Here is a 9,390-nt window from a genome sequence, read left to right as displayed (position 1 = left end):
ACAATATGAGAAATGTCACAGTTGGATGCAAGTGTAGGGAAAGTAGGACCAATGGAGGAAAAAATAATGAGGGACAGGTTGTTCAATTGGAAGGAGGCAAGAGTGGAAGAAGGGAGAGTGGAGGAAGGGGGACCGGAGTGGAGAAGTGGAGAGGATCCAAGTATGCCAGTCTGGTGGGGTACCAGACCATGTGGTTGTCTGCCTTCCTTTCTGCACCACAGGCTGCCCTATCTTCTCAGGAAAGCTGGGTTTCTTCTTGCTGTGTAAGCTCCGTCTGTGCTCTATGTGTGGGGAAGTACGCTGGGAGGTGACAGTGTGAGCAGCCAGAGAAGGGGCTGTGAGACATGGGGGGCAGCAGGGCCAGGTTCCACAGCCAGAGGAGGCTGGAGGCAGCAAGTGTACCTAAGGAACCTAAATGCTCAGTGTGATATTTGCTAGCAGCTATGGAGCTGGACTGGTTATGTCAAGTGGAGATGCACAACTGGAAAGACGCAGGTTCTGTGTTAGAGCCTGGCTGAGAGGCCTTGAGGTCTGGACATGGAAATTAGATGAAGTATGTGCTAGCCTGGTATCTTAGGAAGGCATGAGGCTGCTGTACTTGTGCAGGTGGAGGTCAGGGGGTGTTGGCATGCTCAAGGGCAAAGAGGAGCACCCAGGGCAAACAGTGTGCAGAGGCTTTGGTGGGTGCCTGTGTAGGCACAACTCTGGGTCAGGCCGTTTGGACTCAAGGCAGCAGCTGGAATGTGCTCTCCACACGACAGAGGTTGCCAGGCTCAAGGAAGCAGGAGCACAATCCAAGCTGAATGCCAGGAAGGGACAGACCTCAGCAACAGGTCTCATTCCTGGCCTCCCAGGGCCCCTTTGTATTGCCATCAACTTAGCCATCTTCTGGCCACTGGAGAAAGGCCTTGTCGCCTCACAGGGCCTTTGGTGACAGCCACCTGGGGCTGATGACCTCATCCACCCGCCACTGTGCCAATAATCGGCATTGCCTCTCTGTGCTGGCAGTCACTGGCCAAGCTAGTTTGAGGGTGACAAGCAGCACTTGCAGAAGTTGGTCCTCCTCAAGCACTGGGACAATGTTCTACCCACTTCTTTGCTTGGTCCTTGCTGTGATCACAGCGTTGCTGCTTCCTGGCAGTCTGGGCCTTTGCAGGCACCCCGCTTGGGCTCAAGTAGGGTGGGATCTTCTCCCTGAGGAGCTGCAGCAATTCGGCATCAGCAGGGAGCAGCAGCGCTCCTGCCTGCCCTACCCGCTGGACCAGCTCTGGCCCTCCTGTGACCAGCTGGAGGTAACGCTGGTGCTGCTGCAGGTGCTCTCTCTGTGCACGCAAGCCCTGGGCCTGCTCGGGGGGCTTTTGGTTGCACGTTGGCTTTGGCGTAAAGCCGTCAGATGCCAGAGACAGGCGAGTGCTGGAAGGGATGCAGGTGGGATGGTAGCTTGGGAGCAGGCAAAGCCTTGGGGTGTGGGATGCTTGGCACAAGGAGGAAAAAACCCAGCTGGCCTAGAAAGCCTTGGCAGGATGTGGCGTGTCTTCTGCCTCTTCCCCTGGCCATTTTCTACTTGCTGCTCCCAGGTGGCAGGGGCTGGTGTCAGCCTCAGAGGAGGGGAATGGGGACGTACAGCCCATTGGGGTTCCAGCCGTTGGGCAGAAAATATTCAGCCTGAGGGCTTCTTGGGGCAACCTGCTGGCTGCAGCAGCACTGGGAGGCTTGAGTTACTCGATGAAAGGCCAAGCCCTACTGGACACGTCTGCACCCCACAGGCCACTGCAGCATACGAAGGAAACACAGACTTCTGTGGGGTGAAACCAAAGACCTTTATTTAGAGTGAAACTCCACTTATATAGCTCCCCACCCTGGGGACAGTTCCTGTTCCGCCTAGCAGCATGCGAAGCCCAGCAACCCAATCATCCAGTCAAGTACACGATCACGCGTGAGGCCATCCAGTGAGCTTCCTGATCATGTGCTGGCCATGTGGCTGCAGCTCCCGCCTCTCCTGCTGAGGCCCCATCTGCCCAGGAAGCATTCTTTGCTACTGACCTTAGGCTGAGCTGCACAGCCCCTGCCCTGTTTCATCTCACCCCTGCCCTGTCATTCTCAGCAGGTAGACCAGGCATCTGCTGCTCCTGGCGACACCGCCTGCCGCGGCGGGAGCCGCTACGACAGCTATGGGGTCCTCTGTCGGCTGGAAGCAAACACAGCCCTCATGGTTAAGCAGCTGAGGCGCCTGTGCCACCTGCACGTGAAGGAGAGCGGGCTCCACAAACCAGCCAAGAAGAGGAAAGCAGAAGATATAGAAGAGGAGGAGAGCTTTTTCTCTGCCGCAGTGTCCAGGTGCTCCCACAGTAGGGCTCCAAGGGAGCCAGGAGAATAAAGAAACTGTTGTGAGAGCTGGTCTCTGTGTCTGGAGAGCCATTTGGGAGTTCTGGTTGACAACAAGCTAACCATGCGCCAGCAACATGCCCCTGTGGCCAAGAAGGCCAGTGGGATCCTGGCCTGCCTCAGGAGGAGAGTTGCCAGCAGGTCCAGGGAGGGGATCCTGCCCCTCTCCTCAGCTCTGGTGAGGCTGCACCTGGAGTATTGGGTGCACCTCTGGGCTCCCCAGCACAGGAGGGACATGGAGCTTCTAGAGAGGGTGGGGTGTAGAGTGACGAAAATGATCAAGGGACTGGAGCATCTACCACATAAGGAAAGACAAGCGACCTGGGCCTGTTTAGCCTGGAGAAGAGAAGATTGAGAGGGGATCTAATCAACATGTACAAATACATGAGGGGAGAATGTCAAGAGGATGGGGCCAAACTCTCCTTCTTGGTGGCCAGGGACAGGACAAGGGGTCATGGGTATAAACACGAACTCAGGAAGTTCCATCTCTGTGTGAGAAAGAACTTTACTGTGAGAGGGACAGAGCCCCAGAACAGGCTGCCCAGAGAGGTTGTGTAGTCTCCTCTGGAGAGACTCAAAACCTCCGTGGGTGTGACCCTGTGCCACGTGCTCTAGGTGCCCCAACTTGAGCAGGGAGGTTGGACTACATGATGTTTAGAGGTCCCTTCCAACCTGAACCATCCTGTGATTCCATGTGCCTTGTCGGAAAGCTGCTTCAGAAGAGAGGGGAGCCAAGCATGGTGCCATTTGCAGAGACATTCTCTGCTCTTCTGGCTCCCTGGCACAGGAAGGTCTCTGCTCTGCACCCTCTGTGCACCACCCCAAACTATGGCCCTCAGAGCCAAAACCCAAGTGGGTCCCTGGCATGTGTGAACCCTAGTGAGGACTTTCCAGCCCAGACGCAGGAGCTGGAAGAGCAAATGTGGCCCATCGTCTGCCAGCTGGATGCTCCCTGACAGCCCCAGGAGGTGGCTTAGCAGAGTAAAGTTGCTCTTGGAAAAAATGCAATCCATCATCACTGGGCTCTTGTGAGCACGATATGACCCCCTCTCGCTGTCCTTGCCTGTGCTATGCAACCCCCATTGCCATGCCTGGAGAGGAAATGGAAGCCTACCTAGAAGCTTATTTTCTGTCATAGTTATCATGCCCTTCAGAGAGGCCAAACAATCTCCTTGTCTGGACCAGACCTTACAGTGGATTATTCTTGATAAAGATGAAGGCACACAAACCAATGAATCCTTCAATATTTAGACTTTTTCTTTAGAAAGAAAAGTACTGTGTTTCTTAATTTAATTCCTCCTCATGCAGCCATGAAGTAAGGTTTGACTACAGGGCAAGAAATGCACCTGCCCCAATTCACTGAGACAAACTACCTTCTGAGAGATGTCTGAGTCATCAGAGCTCTAAGTACTTTTTGTTAAGTCAGATGAGCAGCTTTCTGATAGCAACAGTCAGAACCAACCTTACTTACTAGAGCACTATAGGAAAGAGCACAATAGCAATGCTCTGTGATGAAAACATTCAATAACATAATGCATTTCAACAACATACTGCACTTCATGAACCTTCACCCCTCACCAATGACTTTTCAAGTATGTGACAAACACCGCTTATAATACCAGTCAAAACCAGCATGAAAGGAAAGGCTATAGTAGGGGGTTGACCACCAGTTCCTAACCAGTGCTAGGCCTTCTTCGCCAATGAGTACTGGGCAGCCATGTGGACTGTGTCTAACTAGGACAAGTCAAATGAACATGGAAGGCTCAATGAATTGTATAAACGTGACACCTGTGCCACCCTATTTTGATCTTGCTGGAAGTCATTCCCTATCTGTGCATGGCCATCCATCATGCCTAGACTAAACCTTCCGGACCCCTGGGAATACTCCTTCCCAGGATCCACCTGGCAAAAGATGTTGACAGAAAATGTCTGCTTCCAGTGCTTCTGTTGGCTGATCTTTCGGGGTGGTGGGGCCAGACACACAAGGCCCAGTCCCAAAGCTGTCTCCATTTTCCTCAAGTGGACAAGAAAGACAAGTTTCTTCCTCGCTCTTCAGGTGAGAGGCTGCCTCTTCAGAGTGTGCATCTCCTTACACAGCAGACATACAGTTTTCTTTCGATATCAACTGCTAGCAGTAGCCAAATACACAGCCACTGCTGTGATAAAACCCACAGACAAGGGGAATCACTTAGGGGGATAGGTCTCTGGGGCAAAAGCCAGCATAGTTCTCAAGAATCACTGGGATAGCAGACCTTTTTGAGGCGGACACATTTTGCCTCATACCTGCTTATTTCAGCACACTGAAGGCAACAGGTGCCAGACAACCACTCAGACATTTGTCCATTTGGACATACATTCCTCATCTGCATTACAAAGAGCACATATAAGATTATGGCAAGCCCTGGCTTCTTTCAAGGAGACTATGGCAGCTTCTGTTGAAGGTCCTGTGTGCTCCCTGTGGAGGGCTGCTCAGGCAGCCATGGGTGTTCGTACCACTAGAAAAAGGCACAAAGGGGCATGTCAGAGAGGTAGATATTTACTTATTTATTAAGATGCTCCTGTGAATTATTTCCAGCTATCTCAGCTGATTTTTAGAATGGATCCTTCTCCCAGACATGAAACAGTGAATTGCAAGCGTGTCTCAACTGTAGCTGGAGGGGATGGGCCAGGGGAGATGAAAACAGACGTTTTGCCTATAATTGGCTTCCTGAGACAGTGTTTAGAGTACTCTGCTGTCACATCACATCAGAGGAAGATGCCATGAGCTGCTAGCATCATTCCCTTCCTTCTGAGATGGAAATGTGTCTTCGTGCACATTCGGTTCTTAAGGTGTTTCTTAGCCGTGGCTATAAGAAGGGCACTGAAGCTTCTAAGTCATCCTTAAAGAGTGCATAGAAGGGTTCTGTGCATCTTGGAGCTGTCCTTCTTTGCTCCAATATAATCAGACTTTTTTTTCCCCCTCAATAATTAATAGTCACAGTGATAATTGCAATGCAAAAAATAACAAGGAAGCATATTGGATTACATATTAGGCGCAATACAAGGTGAAACCTTAGATTGCATTTACTGTTTCTTGCCATGACCTGCATATTGAAGGCTGCTTTGTGCTGAACATCCAAAAAACAGCCAAGACCTTCCTGGCACCCTAAACAACCCCACATCCCTTCCCACAGTCATAATCCTCTCTCCTCACCCTAGTCTACCAGATTCAGGCAATAACTAACCCTAAAACTACTGGTGAGGAATGAGTTCCTGGGGTCACCATCACACCTCTGAGCGCGGTATTATGCCCTAATGACCCTAACCAGCCTCACCTAGGACTTTGACGCACATCCCACAGGCCCAGGAGCCCAGCTCTGGACCTTCACTCCTTGTCTGACTTATATTATCAGAGTAACGGTCTCCAGCTGAGCCACAGCCACACATGGCCATGAACTGCATTTATTTGGACCCTGACATTTAGTTTTTGGATCTCTCCTACTGCTGTGTTCCTAGCTGCCATCACTGCGCTGTCTGATGCTGGTTACCCTCATGGCCTGACCTGTGGGTTGATTTCCTGGCATGACCACAGATCTGTCCCATCACCATGAATTTGCCAGGACTCTCAGCTGACCTTAGCTGCCGTGCCTGGGCTTGCCCTGCTTGCCCCAGTTGTGTGTTTTGGCTGAAGCTCTGGCTGGTGAGGCCTTGGCGCTGCTGGCCATGCTGCTGTGCTCAACCCCTGTCTCTTGTAGAGCGGGCAGGCCTCACCACTCCCTGACAGAAATCCCTGCTTTTATACTTGTTCACAAATGACTTGTTTCACTGGTGGCTTGCAGAAATGCCATGGTGTACTCCCATCATGTCAGTGTGTACTCTGCTGCCCAGAAATTTGCTCTGCTCTTGCCACAAGAAAGTGTTGTCTGCAAGCAATGCTGTTGTCCAGGAGAGGTTAGAGCACTGGAGAAAACATGCCTTATCCATGAGGATCTGAGGGAACATGGCTAGAGTTAGGCATCTGGAGTTTGTTTTTTCCCCCACCAAGAGGGCTGTTTCTCTTCTGCACAGTGTTGCTGTGGGGCCCAGCATAGGAAGAGCCTTTGTCCGCTCCTTGCCCACGCTTTCCTTTCCTCCACTGGATCTAGGGTTCAGTTGCCTGTGTTTTGGTGGTGGTCTGCCTCGCCTCTGTGTGTGGAACTGCTATTACTGTGAAATGCAATTGAGGAGTTGCTCTTATGCTTAATGGGTCACCATGTTTTATTGATGAGTCTGCCTAAAGAATCACGACTCCTTTGATTCAACAGTGAGGGAGGGTTTCAAACAGATGTAGAGAGGTGGAGAAGGTCTGACTGGAGCAATTAACGAACCCCTCACAGCAAAGATTATGCTTTTAGTTACGCCTTTTCAGGCCAAGCCATATGTCAGGCATGTAACCCTGGAGATTTGACTGCAATCCCAGAGAGATGCGTGTGTTTGGACGTGGAGGGCCCTGCCTCACAGGAAAGCATTCAGTTCAGCTCAGCTGTAAGGTGGGTGCTGGGAAGAGGGCTGCCATCTAACCCCACAGCACAGGATAGCAAAGCTCAACCTGAGTTGGCAGACAGGTGTGCCAGGCTGGAGAAGGCCTGTCCCTGCAGTGACTTCGCAGGAGGGCAGTGAGGCACAAACACATATCCAGGAGCGCAAAGTAGCACTACAGTCATTTACTTGAATCAATACTGGCAGCTGCTCACCATGTAGCCGATGGGAGCATATTTGTAGCATGGGCTTGGCAGGGTACGGCAAAAACTGGGATCAGAGCTACTTCCCAGCTGGAGTCTAAAATAACTCTGAGATTGCCACCACATGTACCACACAGACACAGCCAGCTCATGTAATGTACAGGCCTGTTCCTTCCTTAGCTTTCGTGGTCTTGCCTAACTTCATTTCTCCCTTTCTTCAAAGTGTTCATGATTACCAGGATTCTACTCCTACCAGGAGGGAACAGAGGGATTCCCCTTCCTCTCTTCTTTTTCTGTGCTGGAGGGACCATGCTTTGGCTCAAGAACTGTTGCAAATCCAAATCCAGCTGGCTTGGTCCAGCCTGGAGAATAAACAGTGGCTACTCCTCTGCCACTTGTTGAGACTCATGAGGGGTATTTTGCTCTGCAACAGGTTACTTGGCCTGGTGCTTCACAAAGAGCTACCATTAGGCCAAGGAGGAGACGAACAGCAGCTAGGCAGCAGCTGGTGTGAGGCTGGGAATGAATTATGTAGGGAACAGACTCCTTGGAGAGCACTGGACAGTTTGGTTCCATGTTGAGGGCAAATAAAGCACACTACCATGGCAAACATGTCAGGAAGGGTAAGGCCTCCCTAGATCCTTCTGGATCATTAGGGTGTTAGAGACTGGTGGCAAGCAGGCAGGATATCTGGCAACCATATGATCGCTCATAACTTCCAGGACCAAGATCCATGGGAAAACTTGGTAGAGGTCAGGTTATTTCATTAGTGGCTGAACAAGGCTACAGAGACAAGCAAGAAGCATGCAGGGAGGGAGATTACAAAGGCTGACATCCAAAACATTTTATTGAAAAGAAAAAAGATGGAAAGTTAACATGAAGCCAATGCTGCACACACAGGAAGAGGTTCTGCTTTGTCAGATTTCTTAGCAGACATATTTCTGATCCTTTGAACAGTCTATTTGTCTCATCCCATAGGATACTAATTTAATGTTTTGGGAAGAGATTTTCTTCTTCACTGCAGTGGCATAAAAACGTATCCGTTAACTCATATACATATGTATGGGTGGTATTTCATTTCTATGGGAAAATATGACTATGTCAATATTTAAACATCATACTTTTCTTTATCTTACTGAAAACTTTCCTTTGTACAGTATATCTGAATTTTCTCCTTCAGTTAGCAGTCTATTCCACTACTTTTCTGCATTTTGTTTAGGCACAGATGCAAGTTATGGCTTATATGCCAGTTTGATCCTAGATTGAGAATGAAGTACCTGAACAGCTGGACATTGAGTGCAGGACATCTAATCTAGGTCCTAAAAATGCATTGGACACACAAAAATTTGGCTCCAAAAGAACCAGTGCAATATGAGACAGAAGTCAGGGCTCAGATTTCTTTTTAAAACAAGCATCCATTCAATGTGGCCTGTGCCATAGCCAAAGGTGCCTTGGCAGGGAAAGCAGGAAAGTTAATACCATAGGTGAAAACCTTCTGTCTTTTTTCTACACACAATTCTTTTGGGAGGACCTGCTTGTAAATGTTTGCTCATCAGAAAGCATCAGTGAAGCTAAAGGATGTGAGCCTTGCCCACCCTAGCAGAGTGCAGAAATCCAACCTTCCTCAGAGGTGACGGCTGCTTTGGACAGACAAGGTCAAGGGCTACTGAACTTTGGGAGTGAAGCAGCAATAATGAAAGCAGCTAGTGTTTCAAAAAGCCTGGAAAATACAGAACAAAACAAACAAAAAAATCCCCTTTCACTTAATGACAGAACTGCAAAGGTTCGTGCAACAGAGACCTTACTCTAATTTCTCTGCAGAGTGCAAGACTTGCACATTAATATCACATCTTTAACACAGAGCACCTTGGTAGGTGTTAGAAAGCAATCCTTTCCCTTTCTAGAGCGAAAGTTAGTCTCTGAACACCATTTAAAAGCAGCAACAGCCATAAAAGTCAATAAAATAGGCCAAAATACTTGAGAATTAACTCTCCTGCTGCAAGATGCATAGACAGAAAGGGCTGACAACATTTCTGCTGGGGAAACAAAAACCAGGGGGTCAGGATAGAATGAGAGAGGTCATGAAAAATATGTCCTAAAGTTTGGAGTCTTGTAATGGGCCAAAGCTGACCAAATCTAAGCCATGCCAAGATAGCTGCACAAAGATGCTGCGTGTGCTGGCTGATTCCAAGCATCCATGCCCCAGAGAAGCCCCGCTCTGCAGCCCTGCTGCCTGCCCTAATGGTAACCTAAGTTCTCAGGCCAGGGACACATCTCTGAGACGTACAGTCTGGCGCACACAGTC

Source organism: Tinamus guttatus, unplaced genomic scaffold (genome assembly GCF_059628265.1).
Source record: "Tinamus guttatus ecotype Peru unplaced genomic scaffold, ASM5962826v1 Tinamus_guttatus_pri_ptg000260l, whole genome shotgun sequence".
NCBI classification, from domain to species: Eukaryota; Metazoa; Chordata; class Aves; order Tinamiformes; family Tinamidae; genus Tinamus; species Tinamus guttatus.
Note: the sequence above shows the minus strand (reverse complement) of the source record.